The following is a 13,527-nucleotide window of genomic DNA, read 5'->3' as shown; positions in this document are numbered from 1 at the left end:
GAATATAAACAACAATATTCAATTTGCGAAATAACAGTTTCAGGACTTAATTAAAAGGGGTGCATAAATCATGAAATGGAATTGAATAATGATCAATCTATAAATTACATTACAAACTAATCAATATCGAATTAACATTAATCATGATACGCCACCTTAATTCTAATTAAGAAACTAATTAAATCTTATCATTAAAATAATATTACAAATATTATATGCCATTTTTTTTTGAATGAAAACAATACATAAAAAGAAACATTTTATAAATTTTGTTTTAAACAAAAACGCATTTTAGAACACGCATTAGAAAACGCATTAAAAAAAAAAAACAAGGCGAGGCGCCCGTGCCCTAACCCTAGCCGAGGGAAAGGGGCGGCGGCGCTCACGGCGGCGCTCGCGGTGGTGCCCGCAGGTGCCGTGGCGCCCTGCGGCCACCGCGGCCCCTGCGGCCACCGCCGTGGGCCGCAGCCGCAGCCACAACAATACACAGCGAGCGGAGGTAAGGGGGGCGCGAGCGGGGGAAACGGGGGATGCGCGGGGGAGGGGAGGAGGAGCGGGTGGAGCTCCGCTCCCCGCCTCAATCCCCAAAACACAGTCTGAATCACTAAAAAAAAACGCCCAGTTTGGTTTATAATAAACAAAAACTCGCCCACAACAAATTTCATAGTGAATATATTCTGATAAAAAGAACACGCAGGCTCAAATTAATAAGTTCGTTTTAAACGAACTGCATTTTTGGGTAACATGATATTTGGTGATAACCATTTTTTTTTCAAACACAAACAGGGTTTAACATCCAAAAGATATGAGGAATAACAACATCTCATAAACATTTCCAGCCCAACTATCTAATTTACAATATCAGATCATAATCTTGACAGACAATGGAGAATCTAAAGCCAGATAAAACCCCCATTTCCAATTCAAACAAAAACTACAATTGAGAGTTGGATCCTACCTTAACACGCAATCCTGGAGTAGCTGAAGGAGAGCCCCAATCTTGCCAGGTCCAGAATCATTCCTTCCCAAAACCCCCAATTTCATTCCAAAATCTTTTCCACCAAAAATTTTCTCCAAAATGTCCATTCCTCCAAATTTCCCCAAATTTGGGTTATATGGAAGAGTTGACCCAAAAATTCCATTTTTGGAATAAAAATTCTTTATTTACAAATAATACTCAAAAATTAATTCTTTTCAACTATAGCAACAATTTAACTTGCTTTTTAATTCAAAAACGATTTCCTCAATTAATACGATTTAACCTTTCAAATTTCAGAATCCAACAGAATGCAATTACATCTATTGCGATAAAATACCAAACTTTCTTTTTCAACAGCATATATAAATGCATTAAATATTCCAAATCAATCATTTAATCGAATTCACTCCCAATTTAAAATAAGCAATCCAATATCAATGAAAATCGCATAACGAAAATCCGATTAATTTAATCCATTAATCATCAATGCACAAACGCATATTTAACCAAAATAATTACTAAGAACTAATTAATCAATTAACCAAACACACCAGGCACGCAAATTGAGAAAGCCAACCAAACAGACAACTCGCAAACCCAAACAGGAAGGGGATTACCGATGATGACTGGCGATGCTCACTGGAGCACGACTAAGGTCAACTAGGGTCCTACGACCACCTAATCCAACTCTAAGGATTAAAAAGGTACACTCAAACCTGTACATCCAGGTGAAGACGAACCTCGCACTCATGCGGCGTTGTACCTGAAATCTCCTGCAACCAAAGAACATACATGCATACATATATAATAACTTAATGAGAGCACTAGTCCGATGTTAATACCACGAGATAGGTACACTAACAACTTGCATACAACTAGTGTGAAAACCACATCAATAGCTATGCGTAAAATCAACATCTGACTATAACATAATATTAAGATAAACTAATCAAGATTAAACCCAGGTTAGAGATTGATTACGGTAGGGGTACTACACTTACATTAAGTGCTCAAATTAGAACCATCTTTGAACCTATAGAATTACTATCTCTTCTGAACCAACAAGTTTTACATGAATTACAACTAGAACTCATGTTTACAACAATCCCCCCCTTTGTCATGGATGGCAAGACTTGTGCTAATTCAAACACTTATCTTGCTGGAGTTGTTGGATATGGTTGTTCATTGCTGCTACTAGAATATGTTGTTGTCATTGATGTCAACATATTCCTCTAGTTTATTCTGGTGAGCTTGGGAAGATCTTCTGATCCAGTTTTGTAGTTTGGTTATGTTGATCACTACTTTACAAAATCTGGTGTTTCCTCTGGTATATTCTGGTGTGATCAAATCTTGTGTTGATCTTTTGGGATATTGTTTGGGATGATCTTGTGAATCTTAATTTCAAATGGTTCATGATTTTGTACCCTGCAAGTTATCTTTCTTCATGACAGTTGTTGATTGGTTGTGTTCTTGAGCTTTTTGATGTTGATCAATGAAGATTTGATAAGTGGTGTTGGTGTAGCTATTGGTGATGATTCTAATTGTTGCTAGTTCCTAGTCATGTCCTATTTGTTTTGGTGATCCACATTGATCGTTGTGCGAGATTTTGGTGGTTTTTGTCAACCAGTATTGATTTTCATGTTATGTGGTATTTCTGATGGTGTAGCATGTTGCAGTTGATCTTTGCATGATTTCCGTTGGATGAGATCATTTGTGAATTTGAATTAGGTCCATTCTATGTAATGTAAATCATAATATTTGTTTGGTGATCGCTTTGTATCGTGTAATGTAATTTTTGTAATTGTGATTTGAGGGTTGAGGGTATAGCCAACCTTGTTATCAAGGTTGGTGAATTGTATATATAGGTGAGTTATTCACTTAGTTTTGGTATCAGTGTTGTGTCTGCATTATCAGAGAGAGGTGAATGTGTGAACAAGAGATTTATCATTCAGTGAAATGTAGAGGTGAGATTGGTGTTGCAAAGCAGACAATTATGCTTAAGTAGAACTATCATTAGGGATTTGTAGATGCTATCATTGCAGTTCATTTCTTCTACATTTTTGTTTGAATTATATTGTAAGTCAGGGAGACTTCCCTAAGGGTTGTACCCTTGCGAGCAAATATATTTTGAGAAGTGAGCTCTAGGCAATGTACCTGAATGCATGTGCATTCCCCATTGTAATATTTTCACATACTACTACAGAGTATCATCCTATTGTGGGTATTTTCCCACCATGGCTTTTTCCCTTGATCGGGTTTTCCACTTCAAAAATATTAGTTTTGTGCGTTGTGTTGTTAATTTTCTTATCTATTTATTGTTGTAGTTTATCAATTTATGTTTTGGATTTTAATTTTGAGAGTCCAATGAAGATTGATTCACCCCCCCTCTCAATCTTCCTTCTTGATTGTTGCTAACAATTGGTATCAGAGCTAGATCCTTCGATAGAAGATTAATTTCTTGAGGAGATCCAGGATGGAAGCTCAAGGTATTATTTTCAAGAAGGACATTCCAAGGTTTGATGAAAGTAACTATACTATATGGACAAGCCAAATGGAGGTGCACTTGAAATGTCTTGGAGAGGATTACTGGAAGATCACCAAGAATGTCTATGCCTCAGAATGGACCATCCACTCCTAATGAGGTTAAGGAAGTAGAATATAACATCAGAGAAAATGAAGCATTTCTTAGTGCCCTCATAGATTCTGAAATGACAAATATTATGGGACTTTAGACTACACATGAGATCTGGAAGAATCTTGAAATCCTGTATGAAGGTGATAGTCAAGTGAAAGTTTCTAAGTTGCGGACATTGAAAGGAAAGTATGAGACATTGAAGATGGGAGATGATGAGAACATACATGGCTAAGGTGAATGAAATTGTCCTTGGTATCAGGTGTGTCAGTGGAAAGATTGAGGAAGACAAGATTGTTGCTAAGGTGCTGAGATCTTTGCCTCCTGCTTATAAACATAAGGTTGCTGCAATTGATGAGATTCAGAGTGTGACTATAGTAACAAGAGATATGTTGGTTGGAAAACTTTATGCATCTAAGTTGAGTGAATTTGGAGAATCACATGGAAAGTTTGAGATTGCATTTAGAGCATCAACATCTATATTCGATAAGAAGAAATATGATCTTGATGAGTGCAAGATATCCAGATATGAAAGACAAAGAAGATAAATATTAGAGAAAGAAAGAGAGATTGATGAGCTTGAAGCATTGATTGCCCATAGATTGCCTAAAGGTGCCAATAAGTATGATGGAAAGTTGACCTTGAAATGTTTTTCTTGTAATAAGATAAGACATTTTACTTCTAGATGTCCAGAGAGAATGGATAAGTATGGTATACATGGTAAGTTTGATAAGCATGATAGGAATGATAGATATGAGAATAATGAGAAGTATGATAAGCCTTATAAGTCTAACTAGAAGTTTAGGAATCAGAAGAACTATTATTATGTTGCAGATGAAGGTTTTATAGATGATGAATCAGAAGGAGATGAAGTTGCGTTTATTGCCATTAAAGAAGATAGAATTGTACCTATTGATTCCACTAGTTGTTATATTGAGGAGAAAGCTTTGGCTACTAAGGTAGAAGAAAAGGGTGAATGGGTGATTGATAGTGGTTGCCCACATCATATGACTGGTGATAAAAGAAAATTTGTAAGAATGGAAAGGTATGATGGTGGAATAGTTAGGTTTGGAGATGACAAAGCCTATGTAATCCATGGGAGAGGTTCTATTTCTTTTGATGGTAAGCATAACATTGATGATGTCTTGTATGTTTAAGGTTTGAAGCATAATATTTTGAGTGTTGGATAGATGGTTGATAAGGGTTATGATCTGCAATTCAAGGATGGTAAATGCAAGATCTTGAATGCCTCTGGAATAGAGATTGCATCCGGAACTAAGACTGAAGGTAAAAATTTTTAGTTGAATGTTGGTGACAAAAGTTGTTTGACTGCTAAGATAGATGAGAGTTGGTTGCGGTATAGAAGAATGTGTCATGTAAACTTTGATTCATTGATTAAGATCAGTTCTACACAAGTTGTTAGAGATCTTCCTAAGATTGTTAAACCTGTTAATCCGGTATGTAAGGAATGTCAGTTGGGTAAGCAAACAAGGATTTATTTCAATAATAAACAATATACATCTGATGGATTGATAGATCTTGTGCATACTGACCTGTGTGGACCTATAAATGTTAGAAGTGTGTAGGGTGATAGATACATTATGTTGCTAATTGATTATTATTCTAGGATGATGTGGGTTCTCTTTCTGAAGGAAAAATCATAAGCATTTGAGAAATTTAAGATATTCAAAGCTAAAGTTGAAACTGAGTCTGGATTGAAGTTGAAATATCTGAGATCTGATAGAGGTTGAGAATTTTGTTTTGGTGAGTTCAACTCATTCAGTGAGATGCATGGAATCAAAAGACAACTATATGCTCCTAGAACCCCACAACAAAATGGAGTTGTTGAGAGGAAGAATTGTACTATTTTGGATGTTGCAAGAACTATGTTGACTGAAGGAAATGTTTTGAAGGTCTACTGGAGAGAAGCTATTAGCACTATAGTCTATACATTCAACAGAGTTCATATCAAAGGTGATAACGGTGAGACCCCTTATGAGATTTGGTTTGGTCATGTTCCTACAATGAAATATTTTAGAGTTTTTTGTAGCAAATGTTATATCAAGAGAGATGAGGATATTGGAAAGTTTGATGCTAGAAGTGATGAAGGTATCTTTTTGCGATATTCTACAAAGAGAAAAGCCTATTGGTACTACAATAAGAGATTGAGAATAGTTGAGAGTGAAAATATGAAGGTGGATGAGAACCTTGGGAAGGAGATCAGAGCTTATGATGATGTCAACATGTTGTTTTAGCTCCTATTTAGACTAAAAAGCCTAAGCATAATTATCTTGAAGTGATTGTTAATCTGGTTGTTGTTGTTGGTGGTGATGTTGTGGAGGAACTTGAGGATCAGAACAAACAAAAAACTCCAAGGTATGTCAAATTGAAACATTCTAAGAATCAAATTATTGATGATAAGAATAAAGGTGTGATGACTAGAAGAAGGTTATCTGCAAAAGAAGCATATTTTATTTCTAAAATTAAACCTAAAGATGTTGTTGAAGCCTATAAAGATGATAACTAGATAAGAGCCATGGATGATTAGTTAGATTATATTGAAAAGAATAACACTTGGGAACTTGTGCCTAGATCTGAGGATAAAAATGTTATTGGTACTAAATGGGGTTTTAGGAACAAATTGAATGAAGCCAGTGAAGTAGTTAGAAGTAAAGCTAGAGTGGTCTACAAAGGATATTCACAACAAGAAGGAATTGATTATGAAGAAACTTTTTCTTCGGGTGCTAGAATTGAAGTTGTTAGACTATTACTGGCTTATGCTTCTTATAAAGATTTCAAGGTATATCAGATGGATGTCAAATATGCATTTTTGAATGGTGATCTAGAGGAAGAAGTTTACATTGAGCAACCTGATGGTTTTTCATTGTCTGATGATGGAGACATGGTATGTAAGTTGAAGAAATCACTTTATAGATTGAAACATGCTCCTAGAGCCTGGTATGCTAGATTAGACAAATACTTGTTGAAATTGGGATTTACTAAAGGTCTTGCTGATAGTAATTTGTACTTTAAGATTGAAAATGATAACATTTTGATTGTTGAAGTCTTTGTTGATGACATTATCTTTGGTGGTGATGATGATATGAGTATGAAGTTTGTTGGTGATATGTAAAAAGAATTTGAGATGTCTATGATTGGTGAGATGAAGTTTTTCTTAGGTTTGCAGATTGCACAGATGGGAAATAGGTATCTTTATATATCAAACTAAGTATGTGAAGGAACCATTGAAGAAGTTTGGACTAGATGATTCCAAACCGATTGGAACTCCTATAGTGATTGGTTGTAAATTATCCAAAAATGATGAATATTCAAAATATAATCAAAGTTTGTACAGATCTATGATTCGTGGACTGCTATATCTTACTCAGACTAGGCTTGATATTATGCATATAGTGTGTGTGGCTACTAGATATCAAGCTAATCTGAAGGAGAGTCATGTCACTATTTTTAAGAGAATATTCAAATATCTAAAGGGGACTATTGATTATTGTTTATGGTATCCAAAGAATGATGATTTCATGTTGTGTGCCTACACTGATGCAGATTGGGTTGGTGATGTTGATGACCGAAAGAGTACTACTGGTGGAGCATTCTTTTTGGGAAAGAAGTTCATTTCTTGGGATAGTAAGAAGAAAGATTCAATATCCTTATCTACTGCTGAAGCTGAGTACATTGTTGTTGCTAGTAATTGCACTCAGATAGTTCGGATGAAGAAAATGCTGAAAGATATCAGAGTTATTCATGATGAGCCTACTATCATTTACTATAATTTCAGTGCTATAAACATATCAAAGAATCCAGTGCAACATTCAAAGACTAAGCATATATCAATCAAATATAATTACTTAAGAGAGAAAGTCAGTGAAGATAAGGTGAAGCTGGAATATGTATCTAACAAAGGAATAAATTGTTGATATTTTCACTAAGCCTTTGCTTGTAGATAAATTTATTTACTTGAGAGAAAATTTATGGGTATCCACCCCTCTTGATGAGAACTAGATGCATTGAGTTGCATCGATCTAGTGAATTTCAGAGCCTTATTCTTTTATCTGGGTTGGTGTGTTGGTGTTGCTCCTCTACTGGAGTAGTCTGTTGATTTGGTTGTGTGTCCTAGGGGGAGAGAGATTCATGTTTTCTATTTTGGAGATCTTTGGCATTGATTTCAAAGGGGGAGAGAGATCATGTGAAAAATTGCATTATCTATCTTGATCTTAGGGGGAGTTTGTTGGTGATATCTTCTTTCTTTGCATTGACTGTTTTTCACATTCATATGTTGCCATCATTGTCAAAGGGGGAGATTTTTGGAGTTGTTGGATATGGTTTTTCATTGCTTCTGATAGGATATGTTGTTGTCATTGATGTCAACATATTCCTATGGTTTATTTCAGAGAGTTTGGGAAGGTCTTTTGATCCGGTTTTGTAGTTTGGTTATGCTGATCACTACTTTGCAGAATCCATTATTTCCTTTGGTATATTCTGGTGTGATTAGATCTTGTGCTAAGGTTTTAGAATATTGTTTGGGATGATGTTATGTATCTTCATTTCAGATGGTTCATGATTTGGCGTCCCACAAGTTATCTTTCTTTGTGATAATTGTTGATTGGTTGTGTTCTTGAGCTTTTTGATGTTAATCGATGAAGATTTGATGTTGGTGTTTCCTAGTCATGTCCTATTTGTTTTGGCGATTTTCATTCTTTTTTGTGCAAGTTTTTGGTGGTTTTTGTCAACTGGTATTGATTTTTGTGTTATGCGATATTTCTGATGGTGCAGCGTGTTGCATTTGATCTTGGCATGATTTTTGGTGGATGAGATCATTTGGAAATTTGAATTAGGTCCATACTATGTAATGTAAATCATAATATTGGTATGATGATTTATCTTTGTATCGTGTACTATAATTTTTGTAATTGTGAGCTAAGGGTTGAGGGTTTAGCCAACCTTGTTATCAAGGTTGATGAATTGTATATATAGGTGAGTTATTCACTTAGTTTTGGTCTTGGTATTGTGTTTGTATTATCAGAGAGAGTTGAATGTGCGAACAAGAGATTTATCATTCAGTGAAGTGTAGAGGTGAGATTGGTGTTGCAGAGAAGACAATTGTGCTTAACTGGAACTATCATCTGACATTTGTAGATGTTATCATTGCAGTTTATTTCTTTCGAATTGTAGTCTGAAATATATTATAAGTTAGTGAGACTTCCCCGAGGGTTGTACCCTTCTAAGAAAATATCTTTTGAGCAGTGTGCCTGAATGCATGTGCATTCCCCATTATAATATTTTCACATACTACTACAGAGTATCATCTTATTGTGGGTAGGTTCCCACCGTGGTGTTTCCCTTCGTTGGGTTTTCCACATCAAAAATATTGGTGTTGTGTGTTGGGTGTTGTGTTGTTAATTTTCTTATCTATTTTTTAACTATAGTTTATTAGTTTATGTTTTGGGGTTTAATTCTGAGAATCTGGTGAAGATTGATTCACCCCCCCCCTCTATAATGCCCTGCCAGGAAACCCTGAAGGGATAAGCCAAAACACAAGAATAGAGTGCAATAATTTTTTTTTTAAAGTTACACCACATTAAGATACAACAAAATATCAAAGATTCAGATTACATAGCCGAAGACATCAACTAACACCTAAAGAGTTTCCCAACGAGATTACTTAAATCACAATCCACTTAACTCACACAATTAATCCAATAAGCTGATTATCTTAACAACGAGATAATTCTTAATCAGGATAATTTCTTTCAAGAGATGGAAATATAATTCACAAGATAAGGTTCATCCATTAAGATTTATTCATACTTTACATTCAAGCTTTCCATAAAAATACAAGCCATACATCTAATATTCTAACACACTAGAATTTCATCATAAACATATGAGATCTTTCCAAGCATACTTAATTTCCTTAACAACAACTAAATATATTCCATTACTCTAAGTTACATTCTTTCATATTCCAATTTATTGCATTTAAAAGATGATTGCATACATGCATCTACGATAAATCTCATCTAAACCACTTATGCATTCGATCAAAATGGCATTCAAGAAAGAACCGCATATAAGCATTTAAAGTTAATTCCATCTTATCCACTTATACATTCTAACATAAGCTATTCATACATGATAAAGTTGAATAAGGGAAACATAAGAGAGTAACATCACTTAACACCATAATGATCTCAGAGTTCACCCCTAAAGGGCTACATCTCCAGGTCTGCTCAACTGCAAGACCCCTCTGATAATTAATAAAGTTAAGAATACAAGAGGTTACACCATTTACAATCCTGCCATCAAGGCGAAACATAAACAATATACAAACGACCACATCGGTCAATAAATACATAATCGATCCTTGAAAAGGAAAGGATCCAGCTGAACATAATCAAAGCTAATACAAAGGTCTAGGAGAGCATCCCCAAGACTGAGTCATCACCACCCAAGGTCTAACATGAAACCAGGTACTCACAAGGGTAAAGACAATAGGATGACCCACAACGTGCTCCTAACAGGACAAAACGACAACACGCTAGCGAACGTAGGGACAAGTGCCATCACACAACCTGGTATGGTTACCATGGCAGGTCTTCATAGGCCCCGACCCCATACACTGGGTTACCCTGGCAACCTAATCCGAGCCTCCAGCCCGTCCAAGCCTCATGTGGACCCACATATCCTCTCGTGAAGACAAGGATGATGGATTTCCATTTCAGGCCTTCTCACAGCATGTCGGGTCTATCTTAGCACTCGTCCCATGTGTGAGGCACATTTATCTTACTTAGAGATTACATTCTAATCTACTGCTAGGTTATCACTTATTAGACTCACTTTCGATGGGTTACCCAGCATACACTTTGGGCGTGGCCCCCCAATCGAAAGCCACTTTCCCATACGACACTAGACTATACTCAAACGAACTCAAAAACCAAGGAATACACATGGTTAGATGAATGGAGTTCAAGAAGGAGGGAACAACCATCTGGTCAAACATGACTCAAAAGTGGTACACTTACTGATGGTACTCTAACTAGAGACCCGACCAACTATGGTCAACCACAAATCATCATTCGACACCCACACAGAGGATATGACCAAATATGACACTACCACAAAACAACAGTCAACTTGGAACCGAGGACTGAAACAGGTACCCCAAATCAATCCATACAATAGGGTCCTATCAAACAAGCACGACTTGCGAATTTAATTATAAAAAGTGCGTTAATCATAAAATGAAATTTGAATATTAATTAACGTATATATTCCATTATACGATTAATTAATTTCAAATTAATCATGAATTATAATTTATGCCACATTAATCATAATTAAAAACTTAATTAAAAATTACCATTAAATAATATTAAAATATTATATATATATTTTTTTTAATAAAAAAAAATACATTAAATTTTTTTTTTTTTTTTTAAACTAAAAAAAACAACATTATATGGGGGAGGGTACCCACGTGGGCCCCCCCCTTGGGAGCTCATGCTGCTGCCCAATGGGAGCACGCAGCCCCCATGGGAGCGTTGTTGTTCCCAAAGGGAGCACGCAGCCCCCATGGGAAGCACTGCTGCCCAATGGACAAGCAGCACCCCTCCACGTGGTGGGGTACTCTCCCACGTGGTTGGGGTTTCCACAATTTTTTAATATATATATATATATATATTTTATTTATTTTCATTTTAAAAAAAAACTGTTTACTGTGTAAAACACAGTCCAAAAAAAACAATCTCCTAGAGACTAACAAAAATGATTATTTTTTTTTAAAACCAGAACCCCATTTGATGAATTTTTTTATTTTTTATTTTTAAAACACACAGTTTCATATAAACTTAAAATGAGAATTTTCCCAGCAAGAGTAAAGTTTCAAATCTTTAAACAATTTGAAGAATATCAAACCATAAATAATTTCTTCAACAAAAAAACCCATACTTGGGCAAAATGGGCATTTAAACTCAATACTCAACCATTCTTTCCAACAACATCTAATTTCTAAAATAGAATTTGAATTTGAGAACACCCAATGGAGATTTAAACAAGAGTTCCTCATGAACAACCATTTCCAATTGATATCCAATATTTGGTTTTTTTTAAAAAAAAAATAAGAACAATACAACTAGAAATCAAAGGGATGGTTCTAAATCCTACCTTATCTCGCATTCCTGGCAAGATCTGCTGAAGAGCCCCAATCTGCAACTCCAGGAATCCTTCCCCATCCAAAACCCCCAAATTTCATCCAAAAAATATTTTTCCAACAAACATTTTTCCAAAAATATCCATCCTCCAAAATTTCCAAAAGTCTAGGTTATAAGGAAGAGTTGACCAAAATTTCATTTTTTTGAAATTAAAATTTTTATTTAAAATAATTCTTTTCCAACTATATCAATAAATTGAATTGCTTTTCCCATTTAAAATTGATTTTCTCACTCAACTGAAATTTAACCTTTCTATTTCAAAAATGCCAAAAGATTAAATTAATTCTATTGCAATTAAATTTAAATCTTTCTTTTTCAATAGCATATACAAAATGCATTTAATATTCAAAATCAACCATTTAATTGAACTTACTCCCAATTTAAGACTAGCAATCCAATATCAACGATAATCGCATAACGAAATCTTGATTAATTTAGTCCATTAATCTTTAATGCACAAACACATATTTAATCAAATTAAATACTAAGGACTAATTAATCAATTTAACCATACACACCAAGCATGCCAACCAAGAAAGTCAACCAGACAAACGGCTCACAAACCCAACCAAAAGGAAATACCAACGACAACTGACGATGCTCACTTGAGCATGACTATGGTCAACTAGGGTCCTACGACCACCTAATCCAACTCTAAGGATTAAAGAGGTACACTCAAACTTGCAAATCCAGGTGAAGACGAACCTCACACTCATGCGGCGTTGTATCTGAAATCTCCTGCAACCAAGAGTCATACATGCATACATATATAAACTTAATGAAAGCGTTAGCCCAATATTAATACCACGAAATAGGAACACTAAACAACTTGCATACAACTAGTGTGAAAACCACATCAACAACGATGCACTTAATCAACACATCTGACTATAATCATTATATTATGATAAACTAACTAAGATAAAACTGAGATTAGAAATTGATTAGGGTAGGCGTACTACATTCTCCCCCCCTAGGTTCCGACTTACTCCTGGAAGTTGTAAGGCTAGATGGAGAACATGTCATATGCATCAACCCTGAAACTCATTCAACAAAGATCAAATTGCACATAGAAATCTTTCCATAAATAAAGGAAATATTACTACTAAATCCTCTACAAATGCCATTACCCATTGGCAAGATACATCTAAATCCATACATTTCTTATAACATTCTAGAAATTGTCCACAATCATAGCAGAGAAACAAGAATTTTCTCCCTTTCATTACACCAAATTAAAGCATTACAAAGAGGTAACCAACAATTACCACAATCATTTATCAAACATGACAAGAAAACATGCCATCAAGATCAATTTCCTTTACCAATCCATCTTTTTCGTAAAACTCTATCGCATAGAACTAGCTTAAATATCAATTCCTACAACCAAATTAACTTTCATGAAATAAGAGTAATGTAAATAGCTCAATTGTTTACACTTGCCAGGCATAAGAAAACCTTTTCAAAGACTATGTCCCATAACATAGTGACAAGTTAACACAATTTACTCCATGATACAAATAATAACTATCCACATAACTGGAATGCATAACTCAAAAGGCCACATGTGAGCATGTCTAATGCTCGGTCAAAGATAACATGCATGATCAGCATCTCTATGCCTGATCTCAGAACAACAATATGATCATAAATATCCAATATCTCACTCAAAGGCTTGATGGTGCTAG

Source organism: Cryptomeria japonica, chromosome 4 (genome assembly GCF_030272615.1).
Source record: "Cryptomeria japonica chromosome 4, Sugi_1.0, whole genome shotgun sequence".
NCBI classification, from domain to species: domain Eukaryota; kingdom Viridiplantae; phylum Streptophyta; class Pinopsida; order Cupressales; family Cupressaceae; genus Cryptomeria; species Cryptomeria japonica.
This window is presented reverse-complemented; position numbering follows the sequence as displayed.